This window comes from Spea bombifrons, chromosome 1, assembly GCF_027358695.1.
Source record: "Spea bombifrons isolate aSpeBom1 chromosome 1, aSpeBom1.2.pri, whole genome shotgun sequence".
Classification (NCBI taxonomy): domain Eukaryota; kingdom Metazoa; phylum Chordata; class Amphibia; order Anura; family Pelobatidae; genus Spea; species Spea bombifrons.
This window is the reverse complement of record NC_071087.1, coordinates 34,337,252-34,361,125: the sequence shown is the minus strand read 5'-3', so window position 1 is coordinate 34,361,125 and position 23,874 is coordinate 34,337,252.

The following is a 23,874-nucleotide window of genomic DNA, read 5'->3' as shown; positions in this document are numbered from 1 at the left end:
GCCTGGTCCTAAACACGTGATCCCCAGGCAAGGGCAAAGCCTGCTCCTTCCATAGTGCTGCAGCAAGCATCTGCTGCTACTATCACCACTACTGCTACAGGCACATTCATATGCCATACTGCACTACCTCTCCATCTTGGCAACAATGTCTGCACCCTGTCTGCTACAATCATTGGAGCTTTCTAGCATGGAGATTATAGCAATGATACATGTAAAGACACACACTGGCATTAAGGTATTTGTTTGTAAGCTTTTTTTTTTTTGCATTGTGAAAAAAGCAACAGTAAAACACACAAATTGCATTAAAACATTTTACTGGGATCAAGGAAAGTAAATAAAAATATGTGTGAGAGATGATTGCTATACAAGCAATGCAGCCTTTTCGTATAGGTTTGTATAACGTTGTACAGATTGTTCTGCTTTTAAACAATTGAACACAAACGTGGTCAACAGTGCTTCTGTGAAAATAGTTAATGATTATCGGAAAAATACATAAGAAAAACAACTTCTGGCAGCTGTTAGAGAATAAACAGATCAGCGGAATGGCTAAAGACAGGAAAAAAAAACAATACAATACCAAAAATGGAAAATAAGAGTATTTTATTTAAGTCAGTGGAAATAAAGACATAAGACTGCAATGCCAGTAGAGATGTGTAGATGTAGGAAGAGTAAGACCTGCGTTGTTAAACAAAACAGCTTAGCAGAGTCTTTACTGTGTGGTAGAAACATCATATTTGCTTCACTACTACATGCTAGTAGTGATACAGGCCCCGGTTCCAGCTGGATCATGCCAAGCAGAAAACCCAGATCCTTTTGGGCATGATTTAGAATGGACATCAATATCTTTCCCAAGAGATTTGTGTATGCTTCTCAGCTGCAAAAACTGAGTAGTAGTAGCATGGGCATTGGAACACCCAAAAATCTAGGGGAACAACCATGGAACAACTCCCTCCAGATTACTTACTTTCCATATCAATTAGCCACATAGGTTCCACATCGAGCCAAAGTATGGTTTTCCTGTGATCTATTGTTCAAAAACTGTGAACCTGTACTTATTAATCAGATTTTGAATGGCGTTATAGGTGAGATTAGTCTAATATGCTGGCGAAGATATTTCCCAGTAATGGTAAAATAATCAGATATACCACAGGGTATATTACCATAGTGGAAGCTGTGAATCTTTCACCATACTTATTTTTTGTGCTACTATATATGGGTTTCACTCGTCCTAAGCAAGTGCTAAAGGAGACATTGTCTTGAAAACTCAGATGCCCCTATCGTGGTGGTTTTCAGCAGATAGCATAATGTGTGACCATGTGACAGTAGTGTAGTTCAAAAAACCAAAGCTGCCAGCCTGCCACTGAAGACATTTTTCACCCCAAGGTGAGTGAGAGTCTATGTTAGCGTGTGTGTTAGAGTATGTTTTAGTGTATGGTGGTAGAATGAGTGAGTTTTTGTAAGTTTATGGTGCAAGAGTGAGTGTGTATTGATGTTACAGTGAGTGTGTTAGCATACAGTGCTAGAGTAATTGTGCATATTAGTGTATGGTGTTATATGTTAACTTATGGTGTTAGAGTGTGGATGTCGGTTACCATATGATGATAGAGTGTGTGTATGTGTTAATGTTTGTAAGATAATTTGTGTGGATATTAGTATATTGTGTTAGAGGGTGTGTGTGATGTTAGAATGAGTGTATGTGTTATACTGAGTGATTGTGTTAGTACATGGTGTTAGAGTTAGTGTATGGGTGTTAGCATATGGTGTTAGAGTAAGAATCTTGGAATTAATTTGTGTGTGCTAGTTATTGGGGAGGGCAGCAAAGAAATCATGCACTCGGGCACCAGTAACCCTATGCTTAAAAAAGCACCGCTGAAAAGTAAAGTTTTGGAAGTTTTTAAGACAAGAACCTATAAGCACCTCCTAGTGTGTCCTATGGCAAGCATTCTCTGAAGGAACACCTGGGTATTCAACAGCACTAACAATAAAGTAACATTGCATTTAATCATAAAAGGGTTAAATTATGTAGGTGGAACATCGTGTTTAAGTAAGTCAAGTAAAAAAAAGAAAGATGTAGTTCAGTATAAGGTATACACAAGCTTTCTAAAATGTCAAGTGTAATGGATACCCTAATGATAAGAAACACTAACTGTTGCGGATCTCAAAAGCAAAGCATACGTGGTAATTTGTTATGATTTATGTAAAAGACAAAAAAACAGTATTTGCCCTGGAAAGCACAGAAGTAAAATTAAAAACAGTAAATCATAGAGCTCCTGATTGAATCTAAGGTATTTACATGGCTAACCTATATTATAGGAGACTGACGCAAATTAGGTTTCATTCTGGCGCAAAAACAAAAATGTAATTGAATTTTCCCTAAGTTATGTAACTTGCAACATGAGGTTTCACAAGGGTCCAAGGATGAGAGAGAGCGCTCTGGGACATTCCTTGTGTTTTCTATTTATTCCTAATACGGGTGGTAAATAAGTGGAAATAGCATTTCATAAGAAGTGGTAGATGTTAATATAGTGAAGGAATTAAAACATGCATGGGGTAGGAATGCGGTTATCCTCAACATAAGACAAAGACAAGGACAAAGTAAGGTTTGGGGCTAAAAAATAGGCATGGGGCACATCTGTCTTATCTGTTAAGTTTAGTAAAATACGTTTTAATTTTTTAGTCCAGTTTGAGTCAGAGGTGCTTTAATTGATTGAGATTACGTATGATATATTTAATATTCTGCTACGTCCACCCATGTGCTTTATACTTGTAGATTGGAACAAAATCAGAAACTTTCCAAATTTAAAGCCAAAACATATCTTGACTCATGTAATTTTTGCTTTATTGAACAAAGGAGAAGCTAAAATTATTCTTTTAATCTAAGTGAGACATTTCTGTTGTGTGTTCAAGGAAAAAAAAATATCTAGAGTTTGTTGGAGATATTCTTCAAGAATGTATACAATTTTGAGTTGAAGATAGGGATGTTGCTCTCATCGTATTTCTCATATATCTTAAAATGGCATTGTCATTTCTTCGGGGTTGTGATCAAATTATGTAAACTAAACACAGCATTGCCTATTATGGCTAAGCTGTATAATTAATCATATGTAGTTAATTAGAAAACGGAGTGAAAGGAATTCTTGTTTCTTCCTTAATTGCAGCATATGGTTACTAAAATATAAGTTATGAGATTGATTCATATTGTTAGGTAACTTATAAACGTATTTACTAGAAATATATATATATATATATATATATATATATATATATATATATATATATATATATATATATATATATATATATATATATATATGAAAATGAAGGAACCCTGACTGTTTTGCTATGTGTGTGGTTAGAAAGAGTCAGCTATTGTGTACACCCCAACTAATTACCATGACATTGTATGTGGCTTTATGGCCATCCCTAGGTACTACCCAGTGCTGGCTACCAGTAAACCACCTCTCTTGTCCTATCTAGAAGGCAAGAAGTGGTGTGGCCATGATAAGGGTTGAGATAGCCCTGGTTAGCCAGAGTAGCTGAGGCTAATGCATTAATATGTGTTCTTAAAGGCCTACAAGCACACATAAAACACCTGGTGGTATTAACCAATACATGTTACCTGGCAGGAATGAGCCCTGCTTGAATTTCACAGAAATTTCACAGAAATAGCAGTCATTGAGGTAAAGTAAGCATGGCTAGTTCTTAAAACCTGTATTTGCATATACAACCACAGCAGCAACAGGTTTGAAATAAATGTAATTTCATGGAAAAATAGTAGAAATAAGTGCTGGCTGGTCAATTGCCAAAATGTATGTTTATAAAAAAAGTGAATATTTGATGACCTCAGTGCGCCCAACTTCTGGATATGCACCCAAAACACAACTTAAATACTGTTCCACACCCATGAAACCCTAATCTCTCTGTCTCCAGATCTCCTGTTACTTCAGCAAGATGGATCTAACTTCAAACCAGGGGGAAAATGGTTGCAAAGCTGAACAAAAATGTAAACGTAATGGTGTTGTTTCTTACTCACTAAATGTGTAGAAAGAAGCAGGGAGGGGGAATTACATCGACTTTGGAGCACCCATTATATTTATATTTATTGTAAGAAACAATACATGTTTTGTACAGTATGAATGAATTGACTTTAGTTAGCGTTAGGCTCTCTAACGAATTGCAATTTTAATTAATTCTACAAGCACATTTCTATACAATTGGTCCACGCAACAGAATCTCTAAACCAGCAGATGGCGCTACATCAGTTACAAACGTAAGAACCAAACACCAACTGACTCAAAGAGAAGAACATTAAAAGCTATTGAAATATGTTTTACCTAGACAACATGTTTATTGAACACTGTAGTACTTTACATAAGGACCAAATAAACTTTAAGAGACATATGTTTATTATTTCTTGTTAAGGTTTAATCGCATAAAAATAATATGTTTTTTTTAAACAAATTCTATGGCCACAATACAGAAATATATATATCGTTTAGTTGAGTAAAGTCTTCTTTCAGTGAAGGGTTTGGATCTTCAACAGTACTAGGAATGAGTTATCTTCAGCAGAGTAGGCTGGACAGCACCTTTCTTAAGCAATGCAGAATGAATACTGTATTGTTAATAATATGTTGGATTATCTTCCAAGGTCATTGAGGTGGTGATAGTCTAGTGCCCCATACATTACCACTGCGTCTTGCAGAAGAATCCCACACAAATTTGTCCCAAACAATGCATACTGAATTCTTGGAATTGAAATGTTCAACTCCCCTGCAAAGTTTTGGTTAGTGTATACACATGTTTGAGTTGTCTCCCTTTGTAGTACTTATAGCGGTCAGTCTGGAACCAGCAGCACCCCCTGTCCCCAGTAGCATCATAATTGCCTTCTGACAGCAATTGGACCATTTGCTCACCAGAACAATATTTAAAGCTACCATTTTGGTGGAATTAGTGTGCTTTGCAAATAGATTTCAATGCGATTCTGAATACATCCTAAACCTTGTCCACTTTCATATACTTCTTAAGGAATGTCGATGTGTCTGAATAATGACCACAATGATGTTGGTTTATGTCCACAAATTATGCTAGTGAAAACATACGAAGCATTAAGTAAGTCATTTTCAAGATACATATCTCCCTCTAGCCTCATTTGATCTAACATTCACCTTTTGCTCTGATTAATACATTATCCAACTGATGACAGCAAAATCTATACAAAATCTATTTCACCCTGTTCTCTCCTCTACTGCAAGCCACATGGCTAAACTTCTCTATCCCTTTTTATTTTAGACAGCCACACTGCTGTTCTTAAATACATGCCACTCTAAGCAAGCCAGAGAGAGCTTGGCGTTCTTTTTTTTTTTGGTAATCACAAGTGACAGGTCACCAAAAACAATCATCAAATTCCTCATCTGCAACTCTATGAGATGAGGCCATTGAACAGCCAGCTGACCCTAAAAATTGTTGATTACACTTCAGTTAAGTCCATCAATCATCTCCCCTAAGTATCTGGTGTCAATTGACACCACGCCAACAATTGTTCTAAATTATTCTTTATTCCAGCACCTGACTACCCGAGGCTTGCTGTTAACCTCTTTAGATGTTTTTTTATAACCAAATTATACTTTCAATGGAAAGAAATTACATTTAAGAAACCAATGGCCCACTTCCTCCAAATGTAGTAATTTTAGTATTTTTCCAGTTTTACCCTCATATATAAAACCCAATGAATTGCATATACTATAAAACTTTATAGGTGCAAAAAAAATCCATCATTACAGAACCCGTATTTATTGCTAGATGGTTGTTTTGAGTATAATACCGATGTTGGATTCAGTGTCTGTGGTCAATATAAACTCATGGATATTCATGAAAAATGTATTGAACGTGCTTACTTGCTAGGAAAACAAGCTTAAACTGTGTGAAGCCATGGTCACATTAATCAAGCAAAACTGATGCAGATCTGGTGCCATTACTTTAGTATCTCATGTTCTATTTTAACAAATGCACTTAAAATATGACCTACCATGTCAAAATGTGATCTCATCATCTACCTGCAGAGACAGTAGGTCTTTTCCATAATTATTGAATTGAACTGTCTGCGTGTTATGTTCGATTGGGCTTATCTGGGGCAAGATCCAATTCAAAAGCCAGTCAAGCTCTTACTAACATGGTTCTATTTCAATAGAATATATTTCATACAGTACAAGTGCACCATTCATGTGTCCTTAGGTGCCTCCTGCTATTTTCAATTTATGGATTTGCACAAGATCAGCATTTTTTTTATTCTGTACTGATGAACTGTGATCATAAGCAATATTATTTTTTGCTATTATGCAAACCCTTCATTTCCTGCTCAAAAGCTTTTTATAGACTCACACCAGCAACCCGCCAATAACCAAAGAGGCAGCACCACACAATTCTTACTCCGCCATAACACGAAAAGTGAAAAAAAAACAAAAACGATTGTCCAATCATAATGCAAAGACCTACAGCAAGTAGATCTTATTGGTCCCTCTGTTTTCAGTTCACACATCTGCAAAGTCTCATTTATTATTGGACTTCATCATCAAATTAACTAAAATTGTTGGTGACTACAGACAACTATTTTAATTGAGTTACACTCATCTATTGCACATAAGAAGTGACCAAAAATATACATATATATAGAACCAAAGAAAGATGAAAACATTAAAAAGCGCTGAGATAAATACCACAATACTTGAATGGTATGAACAAATATTTTGTGAGCACAAAAGATTATGAACTTTTACAGGTTCCCTACAGCACCGGCAGGGTTTAATATAATTCTGTGTAGTGCAAAAAGTAAACTTCAGCATCTCACGCATTGTAAACTCATCTAGCACCGCTGGGAATGTTAGACCGTTGCCATGCTACAAACGTGAGAATGAAATTTGTCAAACGGAAAACCAAGATGAAGAGTGTGAGAAAAACAGGTTTTTGGATATTAAAAATAAAACGAATGAAAATTGCAGCTGTAGTTTTAGAAAACGATTCACTTGGTTGAATATCTGGTTATGTGTAGGCAACATTACATTTGTGACCAGTATATATATATTTTTTTGCTTAAAACAGGCATTGTCAGGGATATTGGAGAAGCAGCCAAGTATATAGACACGGAAGTTTTCTTATGCAGTATATATAAAACATAAGGTAATCTTGTTCACATTCCAACAAGTGATCGCCATGGTTACTGGCAACTTAGCAGGAATGGATTGGCCTTTAGAGGGTAATAATAGCAGCATATGACATGAATAATGTCCTTATACAATGAGTCTTCCACCATATAACATTTCAATTTCATCTCTTCAGTCAAAAACACTTACAGCTGCTCGTTGAGTCTCATAATCTGATTGCCATCGGGATTCAGCAAACTATCCATTTCTATAAATGAGTAGAGTTGAGGTTACCATGCCTAGTCCTACACGGCTATAGTATATTAGATATCAGCTATCAGCACCTGAGAACATTTGTTGTTAAGCCTATTTTTACTTATTCATGAGTAATGGATAGACTTGTGCATTCAGATTCATACAAAATTACAATTTACTGAAATTTGGCAAATTAGGACGAAAATAAAGCTAAAAGCTCAGAATTTCTGCCTGCAATTCACAGGCCCATTCACTCACACTCACACTCTCAATCACTCTGTCAATCATGCTCTCTAAATGTTTCCCTCACTTCTCTGCCTTACCCTTCTTCTTCCACTTCTGCATCTTCTTGTTCTTCATCATCTTCTTAAGATATTAAAAGTACCCCCCAATATTTATCTGAACCGAATGGGCAGGGAACGAATAGGGCAAAAAGGAACTGAAAAATTTGTCTGAAACGTTTTTGGCCCGTTTGCACGTCTAGTGGAGACACTTAAAATCCTGCAAGATTGTTAAGAATATCCCAAGTGAACCTTTTCAACACATGCTGGGAATTTATTGATTAGCTGGTGGGATCATAAGGATGTCATAATTATATATATATTTGGCAAAGGCTTTTTATAAAAAATTGGACATACCAATTAAAATAAGGCTGCTTTTAAAACAAGTCCATTAAAAGAATCTGCCTGTTTTATAACCATTTGGGCAACCTTGCTTCATCAAACTTGCACACGCTTAGCCTAATAAAGCTGTTTAAAGGGACACTGCATTGCTCCACCACCAAATAATGCATATTAAAGTATATGAATGAATACCCCTTCAAATTTTTGAGTTTGGGGGGCAGCTCCATATTAATGCCTATGGTTTTGGAAAGGGATGTCCAAATAGCTCATATACTTTTGGTCATATAGTGAACTTATAAGTCCTTTAATATGTATTATTTTTCAATTCAAGCTTTTTAAAGAGAAATACTTTGGCACAATGAGATCTAATTATAACCATCAAGTCAAATGATGCTTGGGATTGGATCTTATTGTACTAATGCCTTTCTTACTCAAGAACTACTAAGGTTGAACTTGAAGAACATGAAAATATGTAAGATTTTAATCAGGGATATGAAGATAATATTAACTAGTCAACAGAGTGGCCCTCTGTACAGTGCAGCCATGCCTTCTTGGATTGTAGTTGTTGACTGTAGTATATTTGACCACAATCACAATGGACTTGTAGACAAACATTATGGAATCTTGTAATTAATTAGCCTGTTATTTTTTTTATTTAATTTAACCTCACTAATTTAAGACACTAACACCTCAAAAACAGTTTGCTTTTGACATATTACTGTTACTGTAGGTACAAAACATTTAAAGTTATTTATTTTTTTGTTATGTGATGAATGATAAAACTCTAGAATTATTGATTTAAATAGTATTTGAAAGTGGGTGCTCTCATAATTTCTTACCAAAATTACTGGGTTTTTTTAATTCCAAGACAATGAAGTCCTTGGTCTGCAGCAAGTTATGCTATGTCCTCTAGTTCAAGATAGAAATCTTTCCATATGAATATCTACCGTAAAACAGCACATTATATTTGAAGAAAAAACATCATATTAAATGTATTTATACATACATGGTGCAGTACAAAAGTATATAAGGCATGTGTGAAAAAATTCCGCAAAGTAAGAATGCTTTCAAAAAGTTCATAGTTTATTTTTATCATTTAACTAAATGCAAAGTGTGTGAAAAAAATGTACAAATCAATATTTGCTGTGACACATTTTGCCTTCAAAACCGCATCAATTCTTCTAGATACACTTTGACAAAGTAGGTGATTTTGTAGGAACATAGTTAAACTATCTTGCCAGGTGCTAATGATCATCAGTTTATTATGTATGTTGAAACACTATCATTAACTGACACAGAAACAGTTGTGTAGGAGGAATATAACTGGGTGAAGAACATCCACACTAATCACTAATAAGGTGAGGTTGCTGAAGTTTAATGTCAAAAGTCATACACCATGGCAAGACTGAGCACAACAACAAACACAGGTTAGGGGAATGTCAAGACATGGGTTTCTGGATGTCCCGTCCAAGCTTTAAAGAAGCACAAAGAATTGCATTATGTTGAAGACTGTAGACACAGTGGTCGGCCATGGAATCTTAGTGCAGCAGATGAAAGACATGTTATGCTTACTTCACGTCACAACCAGAAGATCTCAAGTAGTGCCATCAGCTCACTACTGGCACCCTGGTACATCCAGCTAATGTCCTGAGAAGTATGGTCAGAAGTGGCCTTCATGGACCTTCATGGTCTTCTTGAATCCAAAAGCTATATTTATACTATTCATGAAGACACAGGAACTGGGGTGCAGAAAAATGTCAGCCGGTGCTCTGGACTGATGAGTCACAATTTGAAATATTTGTCTGTAGCAGAAGGCAGTTTGTTTGCTACACAAGAATAAGTGGTTGCAGGCAACAGTGAAGCATGGTGGAAGTTAATTGCAAATTTGGGGCTGCATTTCAGCAAATGGATTTGGGAATTAGGCCAGAATTGATAATCTCCTCGATACAGGCAGATACTTATCCAAAATACCATACCATCAGGGAGGTATCTGAATGGCCCCAGAAGAGGCTCCCTAAATCCACAGAACTGTGGATAGTTCTCCAAAGTGTTTGGAACAACATAAACACAGAGTTGTTTTTTTTTTTTTAAATGTGTGCAAGTGTACCTAGGAGAATTGATGCCGGTTTCAAGGCAAAGGATGGTCACACCAAATATTGATTTGCATTTTATTAAATGATAAAAATAAACTATTTACATGTCCATCTTTGAAAGCATTCTTACTCTACATCATTTTTCACATCAGCCCAAAACTTTTGCACAGTGATATATATATATATATATATATATATATATATATATAAATATATATACACTTTTTAATGCATTTTTTTGTGTGCATTTGAACAAAAAATATGTATTTAGAGGCAGTTCTATGCCATGAGAACATTAAAGAAAAACATTTTATATTGTTTTCAAACAAACAGAACAGCCCCGGAGGAAAAGAATTGGACGGAGGGGCCCCATGAATGTAGTGCGGACGAGGTACCTATGGTCAAGCTGGCTAAGGGGTTAAGGGATGACTCAGCAAAGTTTTTGGCGCTCAAAATGTAAATTGCTAGCACGTACAGGGGCAGATGGGAGGGGGTAATTACCCTCCCTGTGGGGTATATAAGGAAGGTTATTGCACTATAGGAGCAATCATTTTAAAAGAACTTTTTCCCGCCCATCCCTCCCCTATTTTCCGGTTTTTGGCCGGTTACTCAGGTTTTTTACGCTGGTACGGTGCAGGAGTTAACCATCTAGGTATGGTTACTTGTGGTGCACAGAGGTATAAGTGCAGGACACTCCAGGGGCATTCGCCCCTGTGAATCGTATGGTCGTGTGACTGCCGCGCTAGGGGACGCCGGCAGTTCCAGCAGGGATACAGGTGGTCACGCCCATACCAGCAGGTTATTTATTTGGTTATTATTTGGTTAATAATTGTTTACAATTGGTTATGTTTACGTTCATTTGACAATAAATATTGATATAATGTGTCAAATGTGTTGTGTCAATAATAGTTGACACTTTGTGGAATATTAATAAAGGTTGAGTGTCGCGGTGCTGTAGTTTTAGTCCGCACCGCGGACAAATAATTCCATCTCTGACAATTAATAAAGTTTTAAAAAAAAAAATAAAAAATAAAGAAGTGTCTTTTGTCTTATTTGTAAGAGGTACCGATAACTGGACGCTACTACATTCATGGTTTGCATAACAGATTTTGTATCCACAACCACTTCTTTGTCTCTCAGTTTCATGCAAGCAGCTAGTACTGTGTATATATGGATACCAAATGTACATTGTCTACAATAATAATTTAGCTTTAAATCCAGGAGATCTCATAAACAGTTTACAATTAAGGGAAACAACTTCAATTGTTTGGCAAAGTTTTTTTTTTTTTACATCATTTGCAAACAGAATACTGGAATCAGTTACTAGCCATATGATGTGATGATTTTTACAGTGATCTAAAAATTCAAAGAATTACATTTCCAGATTTCAAACTGCAAAATAAATTAGCCATGCACTATATCTCAGTTCATGTCCTGCTGCTGTCGGAAACATTGTTTACCCTTGGTTTTAACTAGCCTGAAATTTGAAATGAACTAATCTGGCACTAACTTAAATGTACTTCCTTTCTATATACCTTTTGGATGTTTATATACACATATCTTAACTTTCACTGGGGATTGAACATTATTGGAAACTTAGGAGATCAAACAGGATTTAGTTCTTATAGTAAGTTAGTAGCTTATTAATTGCTGCACCAACACTATAGTTTGTTTTCATTAAGTAATCGTACGTATTCCCAGTTGCAAAGGCTTTATTTTCCCGAAGCATGAGACTTTAAACATAACAGTTACTCAATCAAGCCTATCCTAGATTGCCTATGGAGCAATTATCTCAGGATGGAATATGTTTCCTGTGTGATATGTTCCAGGACCAACAGAAGTAAAAGGGTCAAGGCATATCTCAGACACTTGTACTATAAGTGAAATGATAAAACATCTGGAAGAAAGTTAGTCATATTCCACTGTTTTATGTAAGTTAAGAAAATCTAAACACGTCTTACGTGTTTTCTTATTTGCCAAATCGTTCTACTACCCTTCACCCTTCAAATTAATATTTTTTTTTTTTATTAAACCTTAAACATGGGACAGAAAGCAGATGTGCTGTTTATGTGGTAGTTGGTGTCAAAACCTGCATAACTGATGACTTCCCTTTCCTGACCTTTCTGCTCTTCTCCTTCCTAGGCTTCAATCACCAGCTCCAATAAATCAGGTGTGGGGCATCAAATAAATGATTCTTATTTGCTGTCAAATTCTATGTTATGTTTCTATGTAAAAATGGCACATAAGGTTCTGTAGGTTCTGAATAGCAGATTTGTAATTTTAATCTTATGTTAAACATTATTAAATAGGTAGATTAAGCATGCTAGACTGTAGAATGATCATTTTAAGAAGCTAACATGTATTCTTGGGAATGTGATATTATATATTTAGAACATGTTGGTGAATTAAGTGTTGCCCACTAAAGTAAAGTCAATCATCTATTCACTTAAGAGACATTATGGTGATAGCAGAAACATCCAGAACCTGACTATATGAAGCAGCATTTGTACACAGCAGTCATAGTCCAAGAAAGTAAGTACATGTACGTACTGAGAAACTTCTGTGTTCTAGTCGAGAAAATAATAGGTCTGGTGGGAGCGATAGACCCTCAACTCTCTCCTGCTAATCTATTTAATGCCTTGTACACTAGGTTTACAGCAACTGTAAAATCCTGGACCATTTGCCTTTTTTATCAATTTAGTATTTTATTAGTTTCTTTTTCATTTTGCTTTAAGACCCAAGAGGTGTTATACATCCATGAATATAAACAATGTGGTAACAATGCATAATAACATTGTGATGTATCATTTTAGTTAGATTTAGCTATGAATTTAAATTTCTTGTGTCACTGATTACTTTCACACTTTCAACATTTATTATTCACATGCTAAGAAAGAAAACACCACAGAAGGGAGGCCTTGACAGATATGTAAAACAATCAAGCTATGTGTCATTATATGAGACTAATGGTTGCTTAACCAGTCCAATGCTATAATCCAAGGCTGCATGCCCACAAGAACTGTAATGAAATGATTAAAGTACTTTAAGCTCATTTAGAAGACTAAACTACTTCCCATCTAAAGGTTACCTCAGGGCCTGACCTCTGTCATGCAGGTATGCCGATCTCAGGATTTCTGGATCTGAAGGACACTTACCTGTCGGTTCCTATAGCTCAAGAATGTTGACGGTTCCTCCGGTTTTTCTGGAAAAATCGGCCATACCTATTCACCTGTCTTGCTTTCGGCCTGAGCTCTGCCCCTTGGTGCTTCACCAAGCTACTGAAACCAGTGATGGCCTAAACGATATACGTCTTTTTTGCGAAGGAGCGCCCAGGCTACACTTACAGACGAGATATGCGGTGCGCTTGTTGCAATCCTTGGGCTTCGTGGTAAATCGCGACAAATCGGCCCTGAAGCCCTCCCATGTGATCCAGTTCTTGGGGTTCAAGATCGACTCCACCCAGTGCACTCTTCGCTTACCTCAAGCGGAGATTGTCTCCATTCGGAACAAGCTGAGGAGGACATTATGTCGAGAGCAGATCCCTCTTCGTCAGTTGGCCAGGCTAGTGGGTGTGCTGTCATCCTCCATTCAAGCAATCTTTCCGGGTCCACTCCATTATCGAGCCATGCATCGCTTGAAGGCTTCCTTCCTCAGACAGTGTCGGTCTTACGATCACCTGATCCCTCTGATGGAGGAGGTGAGGACAGAGATCCATTGGTGTATCAGGCATATAGAAGCATGGAACGGCACGGCCATTTTCGGACCAGAGCCAGACTTCGTGATGGAATCAGACGCCAGCCTTTGGGGTTGGGGTGCATCGTGTGCAGGGATCACTATGGGAGGCCCATGGTCAGGAACCGGGGAAGGCTTGCACATCAATTGTTTAGAACTAATTGCTGGTTCCTTCGTGATTCGGAGTCTGGCGAAGGGCATGTCAAATTGTTGTATATTGCTGCGCATGGACGATATCTCAGCGGGAGAGCGCTCTTGAGTTCTGTCTGAGGTTACCAAGAACATTTTCCAATCCCCCCAAGGCGGCCTATCTTGCCGGAGAGACCAATCTCATGGCGCATTGGTCGGATTCCAGTGACTGGACGTTGGGCGATTTTCTTCATTCTGCAGGACCAGTGGCCTCCTCAGGGAGCAAAGAAAGAGGTTTGGGAGGCAGGAGCATTTATAGACTTTCACTGTTTTTTCCTGATTGGTTGTTTTATTAAAATTATCAAAATTAAGATTATAAATACACTAAAGATAACATAATCTTCAATTTTTAGCACATTTGCAGTTTGTTTTCATCAGTTTCATCAGAGATCACTCTTGTTTTCGCTGATTCGTACGAACATCCAAAACTGGCAATTTTTGTTGAAAGCGAATGTACAAGTCTAGTATCTACATATACACTATAGTAATAAAGGGGAAGCCCTGAAGACAATTAGTTAAAAGGGCTGCATGACTGTGGCAGTACAGCCTGACCAGGAAGGGGTTAAAATGTAAACGGTAGAGTTGTATAGCGGATGTGAGGAAGGTGAAGCAAAGGTCAACGGATCTGCCAAGAGTAAAAATGATACATGACTATGTGATGTATCATCTTTATTCAGTTAACCAGTCATCTCGTTACTGAACACGCCCGCCCGCCCGCCCTGTTAATTGGTGGATGGTTTGGTGTAATCGTCGCAGCTGTATATTGGCGGTGAAGGGGTGGATAAATAAGGTAGGGGGGAGGTCCGGCCTAGTTAATAACTTGTTTTGTTGGCAATGGGGTCACTTCAACGGCTATCCAGCTGGTGGTGGTACTTATTTGGTAGGTACAGTGGGCCCTCTGAGTTGGTGATTCGCGGCTAGGGGGTTAAAATTAACATTTGGTTTAGGGCTGGTGTTTAGCCGAAAGTGATAGGTTTGCCAGTGTTTCCCCCGTTTGTGGTAGTATTGCATTTTACAAATGTATTGATATTTATCCACTCATGTTAACTAATTTGCTATTTCATGAGAAAGATTTCTCAATCCAATAAAAGTTGTCAGTGTCTTTTCTTAAGTTGTAATAAATATATGCAACTGTGTGTTTTTCCAGGTAAATCAGAGGATGCGTTGCGTTTGATAGGAACTCATAGATCACCCTGTTTCTATAGAAATATCCTTGGTAAGAAATACACGTTTATTGTTCACAGCACTGTAGTAACAGACTACTTTTGAATATATTTGCTAAACAGAGGGAAAGAGCCATTTAGATCTCAAAGCAACTATCACAAATAATAATCATATGAAACTTAACATCTAAAACAAATATGGTCTCTAATTTAGGATGTGTTTTAAATTTTGTTGATGATATAGTCCCTTTATGTGAAATTATGTGATTTCTGAATATCACTGACAACTCATAACAAGTAATACTAAGCTGAAGTGCATGGAAACATAGTGACATCTATGCATTTTCCTTAATTAGTATTCTGTTAATTTTGCTTAAGTAGCAGTGGAGTATTAAGGTTTTCCTGCTGCCCTGGGTCTGACTAAAGTCATGGAATCCCTAATCTTAATATGCCCAACCCCTTTCTCTTTTGCTCCACTCCTCCCTAAACTCCACATTTTCCTCTTTGAGCTTCACCTCTTCCTCTCTGTATATTATGCGTGGAGTACATACTTGTATATTTTGTTGTTTTGTCAAAAAGTGTTAGGGCATGCTGAAACAGAGGTCTGAAGGACCAGACCACACGCTCCCTTAATTTTGGCAGGATAGAGCGTTGTGATCTCCTCAACTGTCCCCCTCCAATTGCATATTTCCTGGGATATGTCCCAGAACACTGAAAGTACCAGGACAAGCTCCTGGGACTGTCCATGGAAAAATGGGGCAGTTGGCAACGTGCATTAAACCAAACAGCTTCAACTTGACTGGAGGAGGGCCTGCCGACCTGCCTGCCAGAGGGACGAACCACCACCCGCCTTGCCGCCCAATACACGTACGAGTTCCCCAAGATCCCCACGACCACTTTACCAGAACATAAAGAAAACAAAGAACGAAACATAAGAAAAAGAAAAACACACAATCTAAAGCAAATGTGGCCTGACATAGGACTGAAACCTATTAGACTCCCATCGCCCAATTCTCATAACCACATCTTGAGCAACCCCCACATAACCGCCTCCGTGGCGGCCCCAATCCTAAAGGAATGCGTACCAAACTCGGGAACTGGAAGACCTAAAGCACCCAAGCAACGCCGAAACACGGCCTCAAACTGGTACTAGCCAACAAGCCATGCAACACAACAAAACGACCCCTACCAGCGTGATCAGTCGAAGCCATACGCAAACCCAATCAGCCTCAAGAACGAAATCCGAAAACACCTTGAGCCCTCCTGTGCAGCCACACGTCAGCCCAGGCTCAACACCGACAGTTCTGAACTAAACAAAAAAAACAATATACCACAAAAGGACCTCAGTCATGGAATCATCAGCTGAGGGAGACCCAGCCTGGCACCAAAACTCACCCCACTCAGCCCAAACCTTCTGGTAAAAACTCCAGGTAGAAGGAACCAGCGCCCTCCTCAGGAGCAACCCTGCTCCGGCTCGCCTAGTTGCCACATCCACCTGGGAAACTGCATACCGACTTTGTCTGCCTACGGGGCCAGCTGGAAAAACACTCCCACTGCAAACGAGAAAGAGAATAGGCGATGCTATTATACGCCCCAGGAACATGAACTGCCCGAAAACACATATTCAATTGCAGGCAACGCAGGACAAAGGAACGCAACAAATGGAGGATACGAATAAAGGAGGAGGTAAGACCATTCACCGCCTGCACCACGGCTAAATTGTCAGCTCCTCGCCCCAGATCTCCACCACCACCACTAATATTGGAAAGAGTTCCAGAAATGTCAGATTCCTAGTGAGACCAAGCTTGCACCAACCATCCGGCCATTGCCTCACCTACCACGAAAATAGGTCCCAAAACCAACCAAACCGGATGCATCAGTCCGCAACTCAATATCCCCATTAGCCACAAATCAGCTTTTAACTGTACCGACAACTGAATAAAAGCCGCAACCCCCGCCGTGGCCAGCGACAACCTACGTGAGAAGACACGCCCCATCGGGACACGCAAAATTCAACTTCCCTAAAAGAGACTGAAGCTGCCAAAGCGTCACCTTGGAAAGCCTCAAAAAACTAAAAACCGCAGGTCAACCACCTTAGACTCCTGAAACTGACACACCATCTCACCGGAATCAATTTTAATACCCAAAAAACTTTGACGCATGAAGTAACAGGCCGTGTGCCCGCCCCTTCAGACCACATGGCGGCCGAACCAGCAGAAGATTCCTCCCGAGCACAAGCCTCGGAGCGTGAAGCCTCCTCACCTCCTCCAGACTCCGGATCACGCCAACGACCCACCCGGCTCCGCGGCAGCTCCATCTGAACAGCAGCACCGGATGGTCCCTTGCCAGCATCCTGGATCTCCTCGTTCCCCCAAACCGGAGCTCCGAGACTGCAGTGCGCGGTCTTCGGCGGTTTCAGACTGGCGAGGGCGAGCTGCTCGTCCGGACCGGATCACCCGCAGATTACACCTCTTCGCAGGCCCGCCGAAAAACCCGGGCCTGCTTTCCGACCGGCGACTCCTCCTGCTGCTGCCCGCTTCAGGGTTTAGGCGCTTCAGGGACCACAGGACTCGGATCCACCATCAAGCGAAGCCATTCAGCCCTGGGGCGCTCCATGGACTTTAATTCAGCAATAAGCTCATGCATCAGGTAAGGAAAGGGTGAAACATAATATTTTCCTTTAAGGAGCGCAGTGAAATAATCAATTTTTTTAAAGGGCGCAGTAGAATAATAAGGCACAACCCTTTAAGGAGCCCAATTTATAGCCTACATTACAAGGGGTGTCACCCGGGGTTGCTGACCAACCCCAAGTGGCCCCCTAATCCATTTACATACAGCTGCACTGATTCTTATAACTAGCTCATAAGGGCAAAAGGTGAAAGTGGGGGAGGAGAGGAAGAGCAGCCCAGGCCCCCACCAGTCATGGGCCCCTGCGTCCATTTCTCTCCCTCCGGGGCTGTGCTAAACTCATCCTGCTGTACATTATGAAACCAACAGACAAGCTTACCTAAAGGCAACTATAAGAAACATGCAAATTATGTAAAGTACAAATATGCTTCTTCACAAATGTGAACTGCATCTCAAGTTCCCTCTAAGTATTTCAGAGAATTTTATTACGTTGAGCTGAACTGTCTAAAGAGCCTCTCAGTTCTAGTTAATCAGAGTGATGTATAACTGCTGCAGTGAACCAAAATTCACTAAATTTTCTTCTATGGTTCACTGAGTCAACAACCTGCAGAAGTCAGTGATACAAATATCAACATCTCTTTCTGTATCACTTGCAGCTATGATAACATACACTAGTGGATATGTTGCTACAATATAAGACCTGATTATAAATTGCAGTGGAAAAGTATTTGTACCCTTCCCAGTTTCACACTTAAATGCTTCAGATCATAAAATGAATGGTCATATAAGACAGATAACATGAGTAAATATAAAATGCATTTCTTGAATGATTATTTAATGTATAGAAAAAGATATCCAATTCACCCAAATCCATCCAAAATATGAATCCACTCCCTTGTGAAATGCAGTCAGGATTATTGCAATTTACTAACTGGACTCCCCCTCTTCCGCCTTTCACTATCCCAATCCATCCTCAACACTGTAGCTAAACTAATCTCTCTCTGTTACAGTTCCTCATCATTGGTTCCCCATACCTTTGAGAATCAAATTAAAAATTCTGACCCTGTCCTACAGAGCCCTTAACAACTCTGCACTCCTACATCTCTTCTCCAAATTAAACCCCTAACCACCCTCTTTGTCCCTTTCATGGCCTTTCTCTTCTACCATCACCTTCCCGCTTCTATAATCAGGATCTCAGATGTGCTGCACCTCTTCTATGGAATTTCCTACCTCATTCCTGTACCTCTTTTAGTCCTTCGTACCGAAATTTCAAATAGCTCTCTGAAAACTCATAATTTTTGAGAAATATACAATATTTCTTTCTGAAGGACGATAGCTTGATGACAGATCATCCTGACTCGATTGACTCATCCCCATCCAAGCAATCCTCTCCTACTGTTTCATTTCCCCTCAACCACCAACTAGATTGTAAGCTCACAAGAGCAGGGCCCTCTTCTCCTTTGTACCAGTTTGTTATTGCGTATGTGTGTGTGATGTAAAACTATTTTACTGCGTTTTAACAGCGTTATGGAATCTGCTGGCGCTATATAAATAAATGTGATGTGATATATCCAACTATATCTGGTCCAATGTGAAAAAAGTTATTGCCCTCTTATTTACTAAAATGACAAAATGTAATTGATAATTTGAGTTAAATTTCACCGGACACACCAAGGCATGATTACTGCCAGCCCATTGACCTAAAACTCAAGACGCAGATGGGTTATGCAGAGGGACAATGATCCAAAGCACTCAAGCAAGTCCTTCTCTGAATGGCATGACCTTTAAAAAAGCAGATCATGCTCGAAAACCCTCCAATGTGGTTAAATTAAAACAATTCTGCCAAGAAGAGTGGGCCAAAATTCCTCCACAGCAATGTAAAAGACTCATATAGCAAATGTTTGATTGCAGTTATTAGGTTTAGGAAAAAAATATATTTGCACATGGTTTTTACCTTCAATAAATGAAAATATTATTTTAAAGTGTTTACTCACGTTGTCTTTGTCTTATATTAAAATTAGTTGGATGATCTTAAACACTTAAATGTGACAAGTAAACAAAATAGAAATCCGGAAGGAGCAAATAGTTTTTCACAGAACTTTAAGCCACATTTTAAAACTAATGTACAGCTTTTAATTGGATGGATCTATACCAAAAAAGTCATTGACATCTACCAGTCTGGAAAGGGTTACAAGGCACTTTTTAAGGCTCTGGGACTTCAGCGAACCATGGCAAGAGTCATTATTTACAAAACTTGGAACATTGGTTAGCCTTCCCAAGAGATGGACAGCCTGCCAAAATTCGTCCAAGAACTCAATGACCACTCATCCAGGAGGTCACAAAAGAACGCAGACTAACATGTAAAGAACTGCAGGATTCACTTGCCTCAGTTAAGGTCATTGTTCATAATTCCACAATAAGAAAGAAACTGTGAAAACTAAAGCTGACCAAAACTAACACAAAGACGTGTCTCACATTTGCCAAAAAACATCTTGATGACCCTCAAGACTTTTGGAACAATATTCCGTGGTTATCAGTCAGACTACAATTCAGCCTATGATGGGAACGCTCCAGACAGTAGCATCCCCAGGAATCATATTTAAGGGGACAGGAAGGTAGCCAAAAGCAAAAAAAGACCATCAATGCAAAGTGAGTTTTGTTCCCACAAACAGCATGAAGGTTAGTTAAGTAACTGCATGGCTATACATAATAGAGGAATAATACACATCTTAATGCTTAATAGGCTTAATAAGTTTAATAACCACCTGCATTCATACAGACATATCCCACTTACACGCACCTGAATACACGTTACTGGCGTTGAGTGACATAAACATACTGAAGATCCAAGATCCCTCCTGTAGATTACCTCTTTTCTTGTAGCTGTAACTTTCCTAAAACATTAACCCTGGTCTATTCCTTTCCCTTACAAGCAGACAGCCATGCAGCTTCCACTCTTTCTGACTGCAACATGTGACAAAAGAAGGAACTTCTTTCTGACTGATCCTATAACATGACAGGAAAAGGGAAACTCACTCCCTTTTTATGTCACTGATCATATGCCTGCAATCGAGTCTGTGTTTCTGCAAATACCTCCTCCTGCTGCAGGAGTGGGACCCCATGCACCAAGTGGTCCCCTATCTGGGCTCCCACACCACCAGCAATACAAGTATAAATGATGCAAGCAGCAAGGGAGACCCAATCTGGCTTGGTTTCTATTGGCTGAGCAATGCTTTTTTTACACAATGAAGATGGGTTGATTGGCAAATAGGTGTAGTATCAGTGGCTGGGTAGAAATAGAAATAGAGTTCCTCTAGGTTTGCATCATATGGCACCCCAACAATAGCTTTTAAAGCACTCACCTAGGATCTGTTATGGGGAAACCTCCCCCAGGCTTTGCCACCCTTACTTAAATAGGTAATATCTCATTACCAATATAAAATAACTTGGTCTGAAATATATTAAAAGACAATCATTTTTTCCCCAGTACCACTCATTTTAGCAAAATTGTCTGTGTTCATTTTATCTGCTTTCCTCATCCTACATAGTTTCTAAACATCTGGTATAATAATGTCCCTAGGAAGGAACATTTGTCAAGGTAATGAAGGTTGCTTTGAAAATAAACACATTGGCTCTCCCTCAATGTATATTTCCTACACAAGCAGTGTTCTAGCATTACAGGAACTGAGTGGCTATAAGGTTCAATGTAAATGCATGTTTTAGCCATATGTGTCCAAATGGATATTTTGATGCATGTAGCTAGGACATTAGTCACATTAACTATTATTAGGACTTCTTCTTGTCTTAAAATATTAACCTGACAATATCAATGAAGACGCTCTCTGCATCCAAAGTACTTTTTGAAATAATACATGCCAGTCGTCGGTCTCGAGACGTGGGTACTGGAGGGCCACTGTCCCTTAGATTATTGTAGAGTAACACATATATCATATCATAACATCTACATCACCCAAGGAGCTCTTGTGATTCCCGTGGCTTCTGCATGCTAGTAATAATCATGGCTAGCCACATGCTGGGGTGGGGCTAGGGCATGAACAGTGTGGATAGCCAAACATGGCTCCAAGGTCAGGATTGAGTTTAGTAGCATTCTTGAGTGAATAGCTATGTGACACAGTTGCATCTAACATCTTAGGGCCAAAAAGAATATCAGTATCATCCCTCCTTAGCTCGTTGTTATGAAATCACTTACATGCATGCTGATATATCTTAAAGGAATATTAACTTTTAAAAGGGGAGACCCAGGACTTCCATAAAACAATTTACGGTATGTTGTGTTAAATTAGCACAATCTATGTTTGTTACAAGCTACATGGTCTTAGCTTCACCCTGACCTTCAGCTTTCTTCTGCCCATATGGGAGGCCTGAACTAGCCACAGGCAACGCCAGGCAAATGTCTAGTTGGTGACTGAGCTTGGCCTTATTTTTCAGTTTTAGAAAGCACGTAATAACTTAATTTGTGGGTTGGAATGTTTTTAATATCTAATATTGTCATCTGGTCCTGGCACCTGTCCTAAATAGGTATAGTGGTTCTGATTTAATTTCTCTTTCATCAGATTGTTGCAGGACCTTTGGTCATTCGAGCTTAACTAAGTATTGCCCTCACACTGTAGCTTCATCCAGATATTGGCTTAATAGTGTTTTCATGTTCAATAAAAATCAGTATGTAAGAAATGAATGTGTTATAAATCAACAACAAATGTCTTACATGGATAATGTATGAGTAAATTGATAATATTAATACATATTCATCAGATTGCTCTGTTGCTCCCAAAAGAAAATAATTTAATACTGGGTATTTTGCACCTGTTCTGTGATTTACATGCTTTAGTAAATAAACCACTCTTTGATGGTTTTGGTGGGTCCAGGGCTGTAGGATGTAGTAAGCACCATTTGGGTAATGAGATAATATTTGGGGGTTATGTGTATAGACCACTGTGTAATTACATATACAGAGAGTCAGGGTTCGGGTTGTGAAGCCATGAAGCAGGAAACAAATAGCGTAGTCCAGTATGCAAGCAGGTGTCAGTAGCTGGTAATTCACAATAAAGGCAGGTGACAAATAGCGTAATCCAGTATGCAAGCAGGTGTCAGTAGCCGGTAATCCACAATAGAGGCAGGGAACAAATAGAGTAGTCTAATATACAAGCAGGTGTCAGTAGCCAGTAAGCCACAACAGAGGCATGAGGTAAATTGGATCCCCTCCCTTGTGCATGCCCCCAACTGTCCCGCCTTTGTCCCGCTTTGCAGGGGCAGAGGAAGGGTGAGGCACTCACCTCAGGTGCAGCTGCAGGGGGCGCACAGCCGCCCGATCAGCAGCTGCAGCCTGCAGGACTAGTTGGGAGATCATCATCTCCCTCTAGTTGGCTCAACATTAAAGAGCACAAGGTCTGTCACTTCAGACTTCGCTGTACTGCTACCTCATCACTACCCGCCGGCAAATAATGGAGAGGCAAATAATGATGAGGGAGCAATAAAGCTGACCTCAAGCGATGTGACAGACCTTGCGCTCCCACCACAGGATACAGGATGGAGGATACAGGATGGAGGATGAAGAATGAAGCAAGAAGGATGGAGGAAGAAGGATGGAGGAAGAGGTAAGAGATCGGGAGAAAGAGGTGTAAGGGCAGTGTATGTATGTATATGTTTGTAAGATTGTGTGTGTGTGTGTGGGTAGGTGTGTGTAAGAGCAGTATAGGTATTTGTAAAGGGAGTGTAAGGGCAGTGTATGTGTATATGTGTGTGTGTAAGGGCAGTGTATGTGTATATGTGTGTGTAAGGGCAGTGTATGTGTATATGTGTGTGTAAAGGCAGCGTATGTGTGTGTAAGGGCATGTGTGTGCAATGGCAGTGTGTATGGACAGGCGTGTATAAGGGCAGTATATGTGTGTGTAAGGGAAGTGTATGTGTATATGTGTGTTTATGGGCAGGTGTGTGCAAAGGCAGTGTGTAAGGGTCCTGGGAGGGAGGATAACATTAGCCTTTTTTAAATTAAAAAAACAATCTCTGCTGCTGTTGACTACTCTTCCAATGATAG